This window comes from Equus quagga, chromosome 6 (genome assembly GCF_021613505.1).
Source record: "Equus quagga isolate Etosha38 chromosome 6, UCLA_HA_Equagga_1.0, whole genome shotgun sequence".
Classification (NCBI taxonomy): Eukaryota; Metazoa; Chordata; class Mammalia; order Perissodactyla; family Equidae; genus Equus; species Equus quagga.
In genome coordinates, this window is record NC_060272.1 from 61,214,575 (window position 1) to 61,233,140 (window position 18,566).

At 42.3% G+C, this 18,566-nt stretch overlaps 1 long non-coding RNA gene across 1 annotated transcript; it reads right to left on the minus strand.

The window, feature by feature from the left end:
* Window positions 1–6,735: 6,735 nt before the first annotated feature.
* On the minus strand, window positions 6,736–13,536 carry LOC124240576 (uncharacterized). The gene is made up of 3 exons (XR_006888943.1): window positions 13,402–13,536; window positions 13,172–13,245; window positions 6,736–12,229 (listed from the first exon to the last, which is right to left on the minus strand). It is a non-coding gene; the product is annotated as an uncharacterized LOC124240576 (long non-coding RNA).
* Between the last annotated feature and the right edge of the window lie 5,030 nt (window positions 13,537–18,566).

The following is an 18,566-nucleotide window of genomic DNA, read 5'->3' on the forward strand; positions in this document are numbered from 1 at the left end:
TAGGCTTTTGTTAAAACTCAGGAATTTACACTTAAGATTTTTCATTTCATTGTATATCAATTTCACTTCAAAACAAAAAGAATCATCAACCAAATCTTTAGCTTGAACTAATGATATGCTTGCTGAATTATTTAGGGAGACATCTAGCGCTGTCTGCAATTTACTTTGAAATGCATAAAAAAAAAAAAGATGGATTGATGAGTGGATAGAGAAATGAATAGACATGTGATAAACCAAACATAGTAAAATATTATGGTGGAATCCAGATGGCAAGTGTACAGTATTCACTATAAAATTCTCTCACCTTTGCTGTATGTGTAAATTTTCATAATAAAACGTTGGAAAAAAAATCCAGAAATTTAATGCCACCCTAGTTCACCAGGAAATGCAAAAGCCATTGCTATGATTGGACCTGTATTCGGACTATCAGGTGCTATAGTCTTTTAGTCTTAATCTAATTTCCTGGATTCTGATCTCTTGGAGTTACCTCATCATCCTTCTACTTTGACTTTGTGATTTATCTATTAATTTGTTCATTCATTTTCAAATACTTATCTCTGCCAACTGTGACCCAGGCCCAGTGTAGGTGTTGGGGAGATGGTTTGTCCCTGTTCCCATGGAGCTTCCATCCATGGCTTATTCCCAGTAACCAGTACCTCCAATCCCTTAATTCTATCAGGAATGCTGGTTCCTACATCTTCAGCTGAGGCTATGACTGACAAAACCATTTTATCTATTGAATACTATAGAATCCATGCCAAAGCCCTGGGAGGTTTTTGGGGGCGGTGGTGGGAGGGTCCAGGAAAAATGCTTTATATTTGAAAAAAGAAATCTCCAATTTGCAAAAAGGAAACTGCAAAATCCTCTGTATTCCCTAGGCTGTAGGGAACTCCCAGTCCCTTTGATTCTCGATTTTTCACAGCTCTGGATCCCACAGGACTGCCAGCCAGCATGTGTGGTCCTGGTGGCGAATCCAGCCCTAATGGATGTTGCAGGGTGGTAAGATCCTCCACCCGTGAGATGGATGCTAAGCTATCATGGCCTTATGCCATCGCAACTTTATTCTTTGGACTCCCTTGGGCTGTCCTTTGTTCACCAGGCCACCTTCTGAGCCCCCTGTGGGTCTGCAGAGAGAAGGCATTCTTTCCTTTTTTTTTTTTTTAAGATTCTCCCAAAGCCCCCCGGTACATAGTTGTATATTCTTTGTTGTGGGTTCTTCTAGTTGTGGCATGTGGGACGCTGCCTCAGTGTGGCCTGATGAGCAGTGCCATGTCCGTGCCCAGGATTCGAACCAACGAAACACTGGGCCGCCTTCAGCGGAGCGCGCGAACTTAACCACTTGGCCACGGGGCCAGCCCCAGAAAGCATTATTTCTTTGAGTATTTCTGGTCCCCATGACAGTAGTTTCTCAGGCAAACGAGAAAAGTGGCTTATGATTAAAAGTTGTTGCATTACATGCCTGAAATTTGGGGAGAAAATACACCAATCATACCAACATAATTATGATTATTTTTTGGTTCCTGGGGGCCATAAACTTCTCAGTGTAAATTAAGTTGGTAATATAATGACTGAAAAAAGAGAGGAGGATACTCTGGCCCAGTTGGTCATCCCTAGCCTTAGTTTTGAATTGTTCCAGTTGATTCAAGCCTTACAAAGCCTTGTTTTATCTTTTTCTCCACTTCCAGGTTCTAACCACTACTATTCTCCCATTGTCCACCTTACTTGCCCTCTGTCCTCATTCAAGGCCCATCATATCAGCTGAGACCTTAGCTTCTGTTTCTCCGCTTTTAGCTGTGTTACTCCAGGGCCCCTTGGTAAGGCCCAGTCACTCAGGGCTCTCGGATCACAGTGATGCTCCTGTGGCTTGTGCTCATTGCACACCCAGAGCTGGCACCTAGACAGCTTTTTGCACATAAAGTTCTGTAATTATAAAGATTTCCACCTAGTACACACGGACAGATATGGGATACTGATTTTAAAGACTTTTTTTTAACCAAAGTAAACAACAGAACAATGTCTTATAAGCCAATATTTAAGGAAAACTGAAAGCATTATGGGATATTTTATCTTTATTGGTTGGTAATTATGCCTGGATGATTCACAAAATTGCTGTAGCATTCTTGATTTTATTGTTACCCTGGGAAATCCTTCTCTATTTTAAATAAAGTGCATTTTATGTATTGAGCGTATATGGTACCTCTACCCTGTTATATTGTACAATGACAACGTTGTAAAGAAACACGAAGAGCTCTGTGGCTTGACTATTTTAATGGCAGAGAATTAGCTCCCTCAGAATAGTGTTTGCATCTCTTTCCATTTAGAACAAAAGGAGTCTGACGACAGCCCTTGAGAAGGACTGTTTTGAGAGGACTGAGCCTTCCTGAGTCAAGCCTTCACGTCTATCTTCTGCTGTGTTAATCTGGTTAACTACAAGCAGATTGAAATCCATGTCTCTGACAAGGACCCCAAGAGCTCACTGCATAAGCCCTACCCCAGCTTGGCTTTATATTTTCTGCATTTTTCTTCTGTTGCTGTTCAGAAAAGCAATAGGGTAAAAAACTGTGTGTGTGTGTGTGTGTGTGTGTGTGTGTGTGTGTGTGTGTGTGTAACTTCTTTCAGTTACCATGAGTTTTGGTATTTAGTAGTATTGAAATATATTTTTCCAACGTGATGACCACCCTAACTGGCACACATTCCTGGCGTGCACATACATACAGCCTAACAGCACACAGCTGAATGGTATTTAGCACCTCTGATGGGAAAGGCACTGGGCCATCTTAAATCTCTTGTGGAACAAAGTAGGGCATAAACCAACCAACTCACAAACTCTACAAAGACACAACATGGGAGATTCAAGGAGGACTGTAGTAGTCCTAACCTTGCTGGAACTGAGTAGATATTCTGGTTAAAGGGTAAACTGATACTTTTATAATTCATGAAGGATTATTATATGAAGTATCATTAATAAAATAATAATTGGGTCTCCTTTTACAATTGTATGGAGAGCCTATGTTTACTCATAAATATTTCTTATTCACTATTTATTATGTACATAGTATTTATTGTTATTTATATAACAGGTAAAATACTACATTAACCATTCTTCGGCATTAACTATTTTATGTCAAATGAGACATAAAATGGGTATTTTCTCTATATGAGAAAGTACTGTCTAAACATCTCTACAAGGTGTGTGAAATTCTAACACATCTGAGGAAATTCAACGTGTTTTATCACCAGGCACAAGACATTAGTCTGCCAGGCCTTCCTCTCCATCCTCAGCTTCATTCCCACCCCCACCTCCTGTGAATTAGGACAGATAAGAGAAGTATAAATATAAGTGAGTCTTCTGGTCAGCTTTTCCTACTACGCACATGCCAGCTGACCTTGGCCGTGAGAGTGACATTTGCATATTTGTTTTTCACATGTTCACTCAGTTTACTCCACAAAGCTAAATGTACTGTATTCAAAATCGCCACAGGTACATTCTTACATTTCAGGCATGCATAAAAATACAGGTTTGGTTTTTGTTTTTGCCAGTTAAATGAAATAGGGAGGTGGTGGGGTTTTTTTGCTGTTGTCGTTGTGGGCAATAGGTCTCACATTTGCTGAGAATTAGGTGAGGATTTTCAGGGGCAGGAAGCCTGCCTAAGGGTTTCTGTTAAGCCATTGGCTGCAAACACTGGTTTAAACCAAGTGTGTGGAGCTGGCCTTCAGCAGCTCGGCTGTCTCAGGTGCTCACAGACTCCCCCTGTGCCGTCATCTGCATCTCTCCCACTTCCATTAGTGGGTGTGTGTTTGGGGAGGGGAGAGGGTTTCACTTTTCACCCTATGCCTGCATTTTCACATATTTATCTTTTTTTCTTTTGGGTGAGAAATTGAAGTTCTACTCTCTTTTGCCTGCCTTTTTCAAAGACGCGCATTTCTTAAATTTAATTGTAAATTTAAGATGTCCGGGGGCCAGACCGGTGGTATAGTGATTAAGTTCAGCATGCCTGGCTTCGGTGGCCCAGGTTTGTGGGTTCAGAACCTGGGCATGGACACACACCACTCGTCAAGCCACGCTGTGGCGGTGACCCACATAACAAAATAGAGGAAGACTAGCACAGATGTTAGCTCAGGGACAATCTTCCTCAGGCAATAAATAAATAAATAAATACGTGTATATGTGTGTGTGTGTGTGTGTGTGTACACGATGTTCACCATGATGGAGCCCCTGCCTCACAGCTCCCCATACTCACTTCTTATCTCTTTCTGCTTCCCTAACCTTCTCCTTTCTCCCCTCTCACCTTTTGCTTTTTTTCTACTCTCATAAGGTTTCAGTTTTGTCCTTCCTTTCTTTCTTTGCATGGATTTTTCTGAACTTCCCCCTTTGTAGGAACTGTTTAGAAGATTTGTCAAAGGCTCCTATTTGTAATTACATCCATCTTTAGTTGCTATGGTGGCTGTTCTTTTGGGCCACGGTTCCAAGAAATTTGTCCAGAGCGATTACTATTGAGTGGCAAATTTCTCCACTTCCTTTATTTTCTCCCTTCACACAGTTTGAAAAGAAATTATGAAAAATATGTGTTCTTCCTCTTCCTCCAAGTTCTTTTTCCTCCTGACTTGCATAGCAGCTTTGTTACCAGCAGAACTCTCTCTAAAGTGAAAGGAAATCATTGTGTGAGGAGACAAAGTGTTAACTAAAAGGCACACTGAGTTGCTGGGTGTGTCCAGAGTCTGATTAGATTTGAGAAGAGAAACAGAAAGAATTTTTGTATTTCAGAAATTGAAGAGGCCCCTTGGCCTAGTTTGAAAAACACAACCAGATAAAATTCTATTAAAAAGAATATGGGTCACCTGGTGGCACAGCGGTTAGGTTCACATGTTCCACTTCTCGGCAGCCCGGGGTTCACCGGTTCGGATCCTGGGTGCAGACATGGCACCTCCTGGCAAAAGCCATGCTGTGGTAGGCGTCCCATGTATAAAGTAGAGGAAGATGGGCATGGATGTTAGCTCAGGGCCAGTCTTCCTCAGCAAAAAGAGGAGGATTGGCAGTAGTTAGCTCAGGGCTAATCTTCCTCAAAAAATAAAAAATATAAAAAAATAAAATTCAACAAAATCTAGTTGGGAAGATACGCTAGAGTCTTGTTACCAAAAGTATCAGAGGTCTTGGTTATATACTTCAAATGTACTTATTAATTTAATATCAAAATAAGTAGATAGGTGCCTAGGTCCTGTTCCTAACCTCCACCCCTTCCCTGTTAAGCCCTGGCCATTTTCTGCAGCCACTCCCGCACCCACCCTCAAGAGTCAGCTGTCAGGACTCCTCCTAGGAGGCTGGGTCTCTAAGGGAGCATTGGTTAGCCATGTTGCTCCTACGCAGGTCATCTGTTTCTGTGCACAGAGAAAACGCTAGGGTGAGTCACGGTCCTCCTTCCCTAACAAAAGGGCATTGTACTGTGCTATTTGACTTGGGCTCTGGTGTGCAACTTGTGGTTGCAAACTTATGGGACATGAAGCGCAGCTCCAGTGACACACGTCCCAAGTTGCATTATAATGATCCAATTTGAATGTGCCCCAACAGACTGACATCCTTTAAGGCTGCGACACTTTTATTTATCTTTGATCTCCAGCCCTCAGCAAATTTGTGCCCAGCTCAGGGTACGTGCTGAACAAATGTTGCTTGGTTGAGGGGAAGGGCAAAAGTCTGTGCTGTACCCCAGGAGCGGAGAGGCCCCTGTGAGAGGCCGGATCACCTTCATACGGCCGGCAGAGGGCGCACTTGCACAAGGAGATAGAACGTGTTTCCTTTGCCGCCGCTGGATTTCTTGAGCGTTACCTTTTTGGTGAACCGGAAGGCCTGAGACTCTAGAAATTGGAACTTAAACTTGCACGTACGCATTAGAACATCACCACTTGTACAGAACAAACCCGCATTACGTTTAGTCCAAAAGGCATAAGAACAGCCGAGAGTTAGCTTAAAGAATACTAAGCCATGGCATTTCATAGAGTCAAACCTAAAGAGGAAAAGTCACCTGGTCAGTCAGTCTTCCAGGGAATGTTAATAATTTTACAGTTGGAAGGCTCCTTACCCTCACTGGAGGAACTAGTTCCTCTAATCCAACCACCTCATTTCTCAGACCAGGAAGCTGAGGTTTATAAACCCAGTCCTCTAGGCTCCTCAAGAGGATGTAGCTACAGAAAACTTACACTTCTCTCCAAACTGGGTTTTAGGCACCTGTTGAAAACTCATGGAAAGGTGGCCACTTGAAAAAATTGCACCTAGAACGTTTCTCTCTCTCTCTCTTCTACTTATATATGTATATACATGTACATGTATAAAAATATGTAATATTTATATATAATACATAAAAATATATTGTGTATTTTATATATAATAGATGTATATTAAAGATATATATTTTTTCCAGGCCCTTTAGAGGGGCAGTATAGCCTATTGGTTCAGCATATGACTGCGACTCACCCCCAGATTGTCTGGGTTTGAATTCTGGTTCTGTCACTTATTAGCTGTGTGACCTTGAGCATGTTACCTAACCTCTCTGTGACTTAATTTCCTATCCATAAATGAGGTTAATAACAGTACCTGTTTCATTGCATTATTTTAAGAATTAAATGAGTTAATCTTGTACAGTTCTTGGGACAGTGCTTGCTACCTTAAAACGTACTTTAATAATTGTCTGCTAAATAAAATATATAAAAATTTGAAAAACACTATTTTAATAATGGCTCTGGATAAGTTTCCAAGGGTACTTTTTAAAAGGTTGGAGGTGAGCTTTTAGTATATCCTTTTTAGGGAAAACTGTGTAACAAATGATAAGGGTGTGAGAAAGAATGTGTGTTTAACGAATCTGACCACAGACCGAGAGCCCAAAAGCCTTCCATTATGATTCCAGGAGACGCTCACAGTTTCCACAGTCCAAAAAAGTTAGCTGACATTTTTTCCCCTCATTTTGGAAAGCTTGAAAAACAACAACCCCAAACTCAAATCCCCAAACCTTCAAAGAGCCCAGCGCTGGGAGCATTTTGAATGTAGCCGCCCCTCCCACACTCTTGTTTCAGAGGAACGGTGACCCTCCCTCCAACGCTGGTTCCTGATCGCATCCTCCCCTTTTCCCTGGCGTCTCCATTTGAAGGCGCCCATTACTCGTCTTCTGCTCTTCTGTTGGGGCCGTAGGGAGGGGCTGGCAGGGAAGAGGAAGAAGGATCTGATATCCACGCAATGTGGGAAGTCTCGACTTCAGCGTAAACCATGGGAAATGGGGGACGCTGGCCCCGTGAGAGGCCACTCAGGTCCGGGCTGAGGACCAGGGTCGGGGGCAGTCAGGTCAGGCCCAGCTGGAAGGGGCTGTCAGGACAGAGCAGCTCTGAGAGAGCAGAAGAGGCAGCGCTTGGATGGGTATCGCAGGTCCTCCTTGGGGAGAAGCACAGCGCAAAAGTCACCAGGGAGGAAACGCCCCAGGGCCTGGCCTGAGCAGAGGAGTGGGGGCAAGTCTCTCGTGAAGAAGAGAGGGGGGTTCATAAAGGACGCCCTGGCTGTGAGGAGACGGGGCAGAGAGGGTGTCCCTCGGCAGCGGCTCAGGATTCTTCGGAAAGTGAGGACAAGCAGGCTGGGGCTTACGGGCCCTTAACCGGGACAGTTGCAAGGATTCTCCGCAGCCAATAGGAACGGAGGGGCCTGAGCACCTTCCTGCTTCTCAAACTTGCAGATTTGTGGGAATCACCCGAGGATCTCGTTAAAACTCAGATTCTGATTCAACAGGTCGGAACACCGCCTCTGATTCTGCATTTCTAACAAGCTCCCTGGTGAGGCTGCTGGGCCTCAGACCCCACTTTCAGAAACCGAGGTCTCTCCTGGGCTTCAGAATAGAGAAGGTTGAACAGCGGAGGTCGTGGAGCAGAGACTCAGCAGCGGGCGGATTCTTCGGGAGGAGGACCTCCCAGCTGCAGTTCAAATGCAAAGCCGCCTCCGCAGGCTCCCAGGTAGTAGAAGCACTTAAGGAGGAGTTCACACAGGGCGAGGAAGGAAAGAGCTCTCAGACTTAGGGACCCATCACTAACCTCCCAGGGTGCTTGGGGGCTGGGAAGAAGGATGAGTGGTCTTCAGTTGGGTGGGGGTCCCAGATCACCAATAATCAGGGAGATCTGATGAGGCAGAAGAAGGTTCTGGCAGGAAGGTCCCGAAGGCCGAAGCAGCCCCTAAATTCCCCACAGGCAGCTTTCCACATGCTCCCTGGGGCCGCCACCCGGAGGTTTTGAAAGAAGATACCGGGTTACCCCACAGGAGCACTCGCCAGACCAGGGGACCCATTGAGAGAAGCTGCTAATTGTAATAGAGGCAGAATGTTATCTGTACTAGGTTTAAAAGTTTTCCAGGGGGAAATGAGGACAGGCTACGGCAGCCAAAAAGGGTTGGGTGTTGGCTTTGCAGAAAGCTGAGTTACACTGACAAATAGGGTTGCCAGGTGTCCTGTATTGAACCGGACAGCGTGGTATTTTAGCGTCTGGTGTATTAAAATACAGTAAATACCTGTTTTTAGAAAAGCATGATTATTTCGGATGTACTTTTTCTGACATTTTGATTGCTTTTTAATCAGCAGAGGTTTGTAACTTCAGCTGTTAGTTACTCCTGCTAAATATGGAGTGAACAAACACTTCTCGAAGGAGCCTTATAATTCTTTTGAAATGTGAGGAGTCCTTTTATTTATCTGTGTGCAAGTAAACCGCTCCAACACTCATGTTAAATATTCTGTTAAATAAAGGACAAGTCTGTCCCTCAGGAGGGGAAAGTACGTGCTACAAAAAGGTTTTTTCTTTCCTCAGCCTCTGGGGGGTGGATATTTTTGTAATCCTAGGAACGCAGTTATCTTTGTGGCAATAACAAGCCCTAATATTTATTGGGGGTCACTATGTGCCCGACACCGTGTGAGCACTCGGCGTCCTCTACCCTCTTTCTCACAATGATCCTAGAAGGGACGTGCGCTAATTGTCCCCATTTTACAGAAGGGGAAACAGGCTCAGGAAGATTAAGTATTGAGGCCAAAGACCTAGATGTTACCCTCAATTCCTCTTTTTCCCTCAGATCCCTCATCCAATTTATTAACAAGTTCTTATCAGCTCTAACTCCAAAATGTATCAAAAAATCTGACTTTTTTTTTTTTTTCCTCGCTCAAGTCCTCATTATCTTTCTTGCTTGGCTGTTGCATTGGCCTCCAACCGCTTCCCTGAAGCCACTCTTACCCCCAGCACGACCTTTCCAGAAGAATATTCCAGGCAGAGGGAACAGCAGGTGCAAAGGCCCTAAAGAAGGGGTGTGCTTGACATGTCTGAGGAACTGCAAGGAAGCAGATGTGGCAAGAGCAGAGAGAGTAAAGTAGGGGAGTAAACAGAGGTCAGAGAGCAGAGGAGGTACGTTTGGGAGAGGCAACTTGTAGGCCCCCTCCACCCCCACTGCAGGGGCTTGGACTGTGACTGAGTGGGTGGGAAGCCAGGGGAGGACTGTGAGCAGGGCAGCGAGTGACTGTGAAGAAGGGTGGGCGTGCCTGCAGGGAGACCTGTTCAGAATCAAGGACGGGAGCACCGATGGTGGGGAGAGCCAGAAGACTGGCAGGGGAGGAAGAGAAGCGCTCACAGGTTGCTGATAGGTCTGGGGGTGAGGATAGGGGACCAACCACTGGATTTACTGAGGAGAAAGATTTAGCGGAAGAGACAGTTTGAGTGGAACAGGGGCACAAAGCCTGCCTGGAGCGGGTTCAGAGGAGGTGCGGGGGAGGGGAAGTGCAGGCGGTGAATAAAAGTGGTTGTACTATAAAGACTATCAGAAAAATGGGGTGGGGGCTAGAGGAGAAGGGGGCTCAAGATGTGACTTTGTCAACACTGAAGAAATTACAGCAATTCCTTTTGGTGATGGGACCCATGGAGGAGAAGGAAGGAAACCTGCTAGAGAAGGTGGGAGGAAGGGGGTTTGTGCACCTGGACGAAAGCCTTCAGCCTTGGTGACTGGTGGGAAGGCAGGCATATGGGACAAGTGCAGGTGGGTAGATGTGGTGCTGGGGGCTTGTGGATGTCCTCTGTTGCTTGCTTCTATTTTCTCAGTGAAACAGGAAGTTCATCAGTGAAGAGTGAGGATTGGGGAGGAAGTGCTGGAAGTTTGAGGAAAGAAAAATGATATGAAGCTAAAATGAGATGAGTGTTTATGCAGGGGAGTGATTACAATAATGGACCTTGGATCTAAGCTGCTTAAGGCAGGAAGTGAGGATACGCAGAAGGAGAGGAGCAATAAGATAGTGAAACAGTGGACTATAGGATCCAGTGGAGTTGGATTAATTTTGAGTTGGGGGACTACAGCAATAGGAAGATAGGAGGTGACGGTGGAAAGTGGGATGCTTCAAACGCCGCCATTCTCTCCCCCACACTCTGTTTCGGTTCACTAGCCTTCTTGCTGTTCTTCCAATACTTCAAGTTTGTTTCTGCCTCAGGGCCTTTGTACTTGCTGTTCCCATCACATCTTTGCATGGCTTGCTCTCTGACTATACTCAGCTCTCTGCTCTAATGTCACATCCTGGAGGGGTTTTCTCTGATCACCTAGATAAAAGGCAGTCTCTGCCTCTGACCCTGTTTCATTTTTCTTTAGGGAATTTATCACCACCTGAAATTATGCTATATTCATTCATATGTTTATATTCTGTGTCTTCCACTAGAATATAAGCTCCATAAGGGTAGGAGTATTGTCTTGTACCACATTATGTCCCTGACATGTAATGGGCACTCAATAAATATTTGCTGAATGAACTTACCCAAAGTCACTCAGCTCATAAGGGATGGAGCCAAGATCTACACTAGCAGTCTGACTCTAGAGCTTTGCTGTTAACCACTCGACCAGGTGAAAAAAGAACCAGAAGGAGAGAGGCTGCTGTAGCCCCTTGGAGCCTCAGTCTCTGAGATTTTAGTGACTTCCCTATGATGAAGTTTGAGGGGAAGAAGGGAAATACTTCTACATTGGAAATTTTATGGGAAAAGGCCGAACATAGAAAAAGAATTTCCCAGATAGAAAAAATAGGACAAAAAACAAACCAGTAACAGCGTACAGGTCTGAGATTGGGGTATTGCTCAAAGACCACTTAAGCCTTATGTGTGATTTTTTTTTCCCAAAGAGAATGCTTTAAGGGAGTGCTTTAGGAATTAAAAATCAAAATGAAAAAATTACTTTTTTTTTTTAAAAAAAGGAAAAAACAAAAGCTGCAGAGAATTTGGTGATGAAAGGAAAAGGTTACAAATTTGTCACCTTTTCTGAGAGAGCAACTGGTTTAGAAGACCAACCTATGCAAACGTAAAGCAAAGATTTTGAACCACCTGTTTTTTGGGTTATTCCACTTAAATCGTTAGTTTCATTAGGGACGACCTGGAGTAGCCATCATGCTGTGATGCAAGACTTATTCCTCAGCGTTATTTTCCATTCGCGAATCGGCTGGATCTGTTTGAGTCAAACTGTGCTTTTGTAGACCCGGTTGCTTCTTTTGGAAGTGTTCTTTCAAAGTAGGTTACAGAAACAACAGCTGAATTACACACACAGCTGCAGAAACAGACTTCTGCTCTTAAATGCAAGACAAAAAATATGAATATCGAGAGTATTTCCTTAGTGTTGAAACTGACCAACTGTCTTGGTAAAGTTCTGTTTCTTCACAGAGTCAGAAATTGGGAGGTGGGGTGTCCATGCCCTGAGGAGGAAGGAAGGCCCCTTTAAGAGTAGAAGTTGGGGTCACGCAGATGGATGTTTGAATCCAGTTCTGCTCCTCATAGTTGGATGACCCTGGTCAAGTCATTTAACCCTGTTACTTTCCTCATCGGCAAAATCCATGTCCCTGAAACTCCTTGGTAGGGTTGCTGTGAGGATTAATTGCAAAGATGTGTGTGGTGTCACTGAGTGATTTGCTTGATAAATGGAAGTCATTATGTAAATTGCTGGCAGACTACTTCTTGCTTTTGTGTACTTGTGTTTTTGTTCTAGCTCTGTTATAGACAGCGTGACTACATAATTTATCATCCAAACTGGGAACCTTTTGAGAAAGAAAGGGGACACCAAACCAGAGAGAGCTCTGGGCTCTTAGCAGTAGGTCAGGAGTCTCCTGAAACAAACCTGGACGGATGGTCACTCTCCTTCAGGCTAAGTGCTGGTGAGACCGAGAGGCCTGTGGGAGGGAGGTGGCTGCCATCATGCTGCCACCTCGTGCTGGAGGGACAAGGAAGAAAGGGAAGGGGTGAGCAAAGACAGACCTTGTCTGTACTGGTGTGCTAGTTAGGAACTAGTAATCCAGTCTTTGAAACATATTAAGAATGGGAGAAACCCCCTTCCCTTCCCCGCCTGCTACCTTAGGATTTGGCAAAGGACTTCCCTCTGTTGGGCCCAGACTGGACTGAAGATTAAATGGCCAGCATGTTCCAAGAAAGCATCAAACCCACAGGGGAGGGTGAGGACCCCAGTATGGTTGTAAGTAGGCCTTTTCTTGTGAGCCAGACTACATGGGTTTATGCTACTGTGTTTATTTCTCTTTGTTACTTGCCAGCACAGCAATACCCGAACTTGCAGGAATTTAAGGATAACTGGCATAACTTTACTTAAAATATCCATTCCCAGGCGCCCACTATAGACCTTCTAAATCCAAATCTCTTGCCATTCTGTATATTTAAACAGTGTCTGGGGCAGTTTCTATGACCTGGCAAGGTTAGAAAACATTGCCCTGGCCTTGGGAGAAGTTTTTAAAACTTTCTAGCTGTGCCTTGGTTGTGCCATGGGGTATTAAGAAATGCCTTTTGTCATCTCATGCTTGGGACTCAGCTGTGAAAGAAGAAAGGATTCGAGGAGGCTTGGATGGAGCAGAGACAGTCAGGGTGAGACTCCGTACAGAAAGAGAAATCTCCAGGGCAGGGGCGGGGTTTGGTGCACACGGCGTTCTGCCCTGCAGTCACCTGGGGGCTCTTTTTCAGTGTCAACCTTGGAGGAACTGAGCCTTATTTTTATTATAGAATCAGTGACTCCATGTCCCTATATTTTCTTTAACTATTGCTCTTTCTCTTCTTTCCCCATCATTCTTACAGAAAGAATTGTTCATACTTCCTCCCTCCAATTCCTGAATTCCCATTCACTCCCTACTACAGAGGAATGAAGACTGACCTGGATAACCTGCCCTGTGGGACTCTGGGCAGGTTAATGAACTACTCCGAGCCTCAGTTTCTCCACGGTGACTTCTAGATGAGGGAATGCAAGAAAAGCATCTGACATAGTCCTTGCTTGTAGTAAACACTTGATCTTAACCCCTTTTCTTCCCCGATCCACACTCAACCCCTAGATCCCCCAAGGGAAACAGATACATAGGGAACATTAGCAAATGAGAATTAAAGTACCGTTTGCTGTGAGCACTCTGGTAAGCTGGGCCTGAGCACTGCTTTGGGCTTCAGGTCTGAAGACTTCCTCTATCTTCTGGGCATAAATAGATTTCTACCTCTGCAGGACCCCATCAGATAGGTACGCCTGTTCCTCTGCCTGAAAGGGAACATATCCTGGGTTCAGCAGTGAACAGAGGCAGCGAGAGAGAAGAGAGATTCTTTCTTGGATGTGCTGGAGCAGGCTCCTATTGGTTTGAGAGCTGATTCTGATCATCTCTTTCCAACTCCCTGTTCAGTCAACTCAGGTTGGTAGCTTGAAATCAGCCATAGTGGGAGCCTTTACACCGTGGAAATTGGTAAACACCACAAAGTATGCCTCCCCATCCCCCACCTCAGCCCAAAGCTGAATGTTAACTGTTTACCAGCATAACACTGGTAGAGGGCAGAAAACATGCTGGCCTCCCCTACTCTGAGGTGACACTCTGTTTCACTGTAGGAGGAGAGAGCAATGTCCGGGTTCACAGATGCAATAATAAAGATGACGACGATGATGATAAACACCTATTGAGCACTTCTAGGTACTGTGCTTCATTGTACCAAGGGCTTCCCATCTAAAACCTTAATTCATACCACAATGACTTTAAATAGGGACCGTCATTACCTCTGTTTCACCTATGAGGAAACTGAGGATCAGAGTGACTAAGTAATCTGTCTAATGTTACACTGCTGGTGAAGATTCTAGATTCCAATCCAGGCAAGGCCTCTCTAGGGTCTCAGCTCTGATTTCCACCCTTCCTGGGGACGGTGGGCAGAGAGGGTGGCAAAGTTTCCTCCTCAACTAGCAGTTGACAGCCTGTGTTACTATGACAGAAACATTTATATTTAAAAACATGCATCCTTGTGTACTGTGATACAATTTTTATATAAAATTTTCCAGGTTTGAAAATTTTACATAAATTTCCCCTTACTGTTCCCATCCCTCTGTCACAGCACTAACCACATTGTAGGGTATGTTTATAAAGTGCTATGTACTTTAAAAAGGCGATTCTTCTTTTCTAGGAAACTTTAATAAGCCATGAACTTTTTTCCACATTTAAAAATTGAGATATAATTTACATACCATAAAATTTACCCTTTTAAATTATACAGTTCACTGGGTTTTAGTATATTCACAAGGTTGTTCAACTGTCACCATTATCTAATTCCAGAATTTTTTCATCACCCCCCCAAATAAACCCTGTACCCATCAGCAGACATTCATCATTCTTCCCTTTCCCTGGGCCCTGGAAACCACTAATGGACTTTCTGTTTATATGATTTTGCTTATTCTGGACAATTCATCTGAGTAGAATCATACAATTTGTAGCCTTTTTGTCAGGCTCCTTTCGTTAGCATAATGTATTCAAGGTTCATCCATGTTTGTAGCATGAACCAGTATTTCACTCCTTTTTATGGGTGAATAATATTCCATTGTATACCACATTTTGCTTATCCATCTATCAGCTGATGGACATTTGGATTGTTTCCATTTTTTTTGGCTATTCTGAATACTACTACTACTATGAGCATTCATGTACCAGTTATTACGTGAACATGTGCTTTCTCTTCTCTTGGGTATATATCTAGGAGTAGATCTCCTGGATCATATAGTAATTCTCTGTTTAATTTTTAGGGGAATAGCCAAACTTTTTTCCAAAGCATAGGCCAGCAACTTTTAAAAGAATGTTTTTTTAATTATAAAAGTAATACATTGTATAACCATTATAGAAACTTTGAAAAATCCGGTAAGGAATCAGAACAAAATAAAAGTCATTCTCACTCTTTACTACTTATGGATAACAATTGTTAACATTGTGATATCTTTTTAATATGTGCATATGCACACACATAATTAGCATCATGCTACATATACTGTTTTGAAATTTGCTTTTCTTCACTTGATAAAAAATCATAAATTTTTCAGGTTGTTAAATAGTTTTCTAAAACATGATTTTTAAATGGCTACATAGTATTATTTTATATAAATGTACCAGGATTCATTTAATTCATATCCTTTTGATGGATAATTAGAATATTTCTAATTTTCTCCTGATAGTTCTGTAACAAAGATACATGGTATATAAATTGTGGCATTTATGGTTATTTTCCTAGGATGACTTCCCAGAAACTGAATTAAGTATATGTATTTTGAGTGTTTTTGATACAGATTTTCAAACTCCTCTAAAAAGTTTGTGTCCATCTATGTTGGTTTCCAGCAGTAAAAGAGGTGGCCTCTCCCTCTCAACGATGGCCTACTGATCATTATGTTTTAAATCTCTATAGATTTAGTTTAAATCTACTAAAAAAGGCTGTATCAATGTTGTGCTTGGTATGTCTTTGTTTATCAATGAGAGTGAAATTTTTTCTCATGCTTATTGATTATTTATATTTCTTTTCTTTTATGTCCTGTTTTTCATGTACTTGGCCTGTTTTTATATATTAGTGTTTGCTTTGTTATTTATTTGGAAGAGTTTGTAACACAGTTATTCACATTTCATATATTTGTTCTGAGTTTGTCTTTTTCTTTTACAAATTTTTCTTTTTTCATCCATTACAAAAGTAATAGATGCTCAATGTAAAAATATAAAAACTTACAATGATATAAAATGCAGATACTGAAAATTTCCCAAATTCCATCCTCTCGTATTGACAGTTTTGTATATGTTCCTCCACATGTTTTTTTCCATATACTACCAATTACATTTCTTTTCAAAATTGGAATCATAGTATACGCACTATTATTATTTTTCCTTCTTCTCCCCAAAGTCCTCCAGTACATAGTTGTGTATTCTAGTTGTGCGTCTTTCTAGTTGTGGCATGTGGGACACTGCCTCAGCATGGCATGATGAGCAGTGCCATGTCTGCACCCAGGATCCAAACCTGTGAAACCCTGGGCCGCTGAAGCTGAGCGCATGAACTTAACCACTCAGCCACGGGGCCAGCCCCGACATACTATTTTTAACTTGATTTTTCACCTACTATATTTACAGATATATCCTTTTCAATACATACAGCTTTATCTTCTCTTTAATAGTTGTATAGTATTATGACTATATTGTGTTTTTAACATAAAAAGTTTTACATTTTTATTTAGTTATATCATTAAGTCTTTTTTTATGCTTAGAAAGAAGGTTCTCAATTTTTTATAAGAATTCTCTGATGGTCTAGTCAAGAAATTATCCTCGTTTTAGAGACAAGCTATGCTGTGAAAGAGTGAAGGTCGCTGACACATCTGTGTAAACTATAGGAGGAGTCTGAAAAACTTTGCTTTGTAAACGAAGGGGGGAAAGATATTGTTCTTATAAAATAAAATATACTGAAGTGCCTATTCTAAGTGAATAAAATTCAGCGTACATACCATTTCAGCTGATCTCAACAACTAATTTTTAGAAGTTCAAAATACATCACTAGTCTTCGAAAGAGAGAAGTCTTACTTCCCTAAAACTTTCATGGAAAAAAATGTATAATCCCTGGGTTAGGTGCTGGGAATGCAATGATGAAAAAACACAGACACACATGCACACACACATACACAATCCTTGCTGTAACAGAGCTTACAGTCAAGTGGAGAAACACATACTATTCAAATAATTACACAAATAAATATATAATAACCAACTGCAGTGTGTGGCAGGATGAAGAGTACAGGATGATGTGAAATGATTAAGAGGGATGTGTTCTTGGCCTGGCACATCTTGGAAAACGAACCTGGGATGTGTCAGTTGTGCCATGGTTGGGGGCAGGGCTGGGGAGGTGGGGTTTGGTTGCCAGTGAGGAGGTGCCTTAGGGAGAGAAGGAACGTGGGGGGAGTGATGGTGGTAGGAACCCTCAAGCTGCAGTGGGCACTTGGGTTACACAAGCGTTTACTCAAACGCCTGCAGAGATGAAGGATTGTGGAAGAGGAAGGAGAAGGAGCATGCCTTTGCTAAAGTATTTAAATTCAAACAGTTTCATCATTTAAAAATGGTGTAACCACAGGCTATCAGTTTGTGATCCCTGCTTTACAGGGAATGTGAGAGTCATTAAATGATAACTGAAGTCCTGAGTGTCCTGAAACTGAGTGTTCAAAGAATTCCAGAATTTAAAAGCTGGGTAGCAGAGGATGACACAGCGAGTGTTTCTGAGTTGAAAAACAAAAAGCCCAGGAGTGAGCGTGATGTTACTTAAGGCCAAGGAAAGATGGCCTTTTAAGGAGGAGGTAGTGAGTGCTGCTCAGAGCTTAAGGAAAATGAGAACTGAAAAAAACGTCCAGTGAATTTCACAACACGGAGATCAACGCCCTTCACGAAATGCCTAAACCGTGCTGATATTGTATAAGGAGTCTCATGCATCTTCTGAATTGGCTGTGTCTTTTGCCTGACTGGGAGGGGTGTAAGCTGCTTTAGATACAGGAGGAACTCCTGAAGATCGGGCCACATTCTAGCAACAAGCAGCATAGTGTTATAAACAACACGACCATTATAAAACATTTTTGACGAGGCATTTTCATATCAGAGAGACTCAACCAGGCTTATGTTAAAGAACATGAAGCATGTATTTCTTGTGCAATGCTGTGCAGGTAGATATCTGATAAGTTTAGATCTTCAGAATCAAAGTTTTACGAGATGTCTTATTGCCTTTATTTAAGATAAAGAGAGTGTGTTGAAGGAACAGGAATCTACCAGCTGCTGAAAACTGCAGAACCCCTACCCCTGTTGTACCCTTAATTTGTAGAAGAAATATGCTAAAAAATGTCCCATAGAAAGGATGAATGTAGTTTTCTAAATCATAACTATGACTTTATTATCATAACTGACATTTTTCAAGATAAAAATAGAGCACATAACGATTGATGAACTCAACAGAAAGACTCCAAAATAGTTTCCACAAATCAAGTTCTTTTAAACAACTGCAAATATACAGTATTTATTAGTCTTTACCTGAATGAATCATTTCTTAAGGCCCTCATAAAGTTACTCTTCAAGAATAAAATTCTACATATATGGAAATTAAATTTAGAAAAACATTTAATTAACATAATTGAATGTAATTAATCATTGTTAAAATATCAGAACAGAACTACATTTCAGAGTATACACATATAATGATTTTTAAAGCTCTAGTGAGGCATACTCTAAAATGAAGCTAAGCAACATCTTAACTTT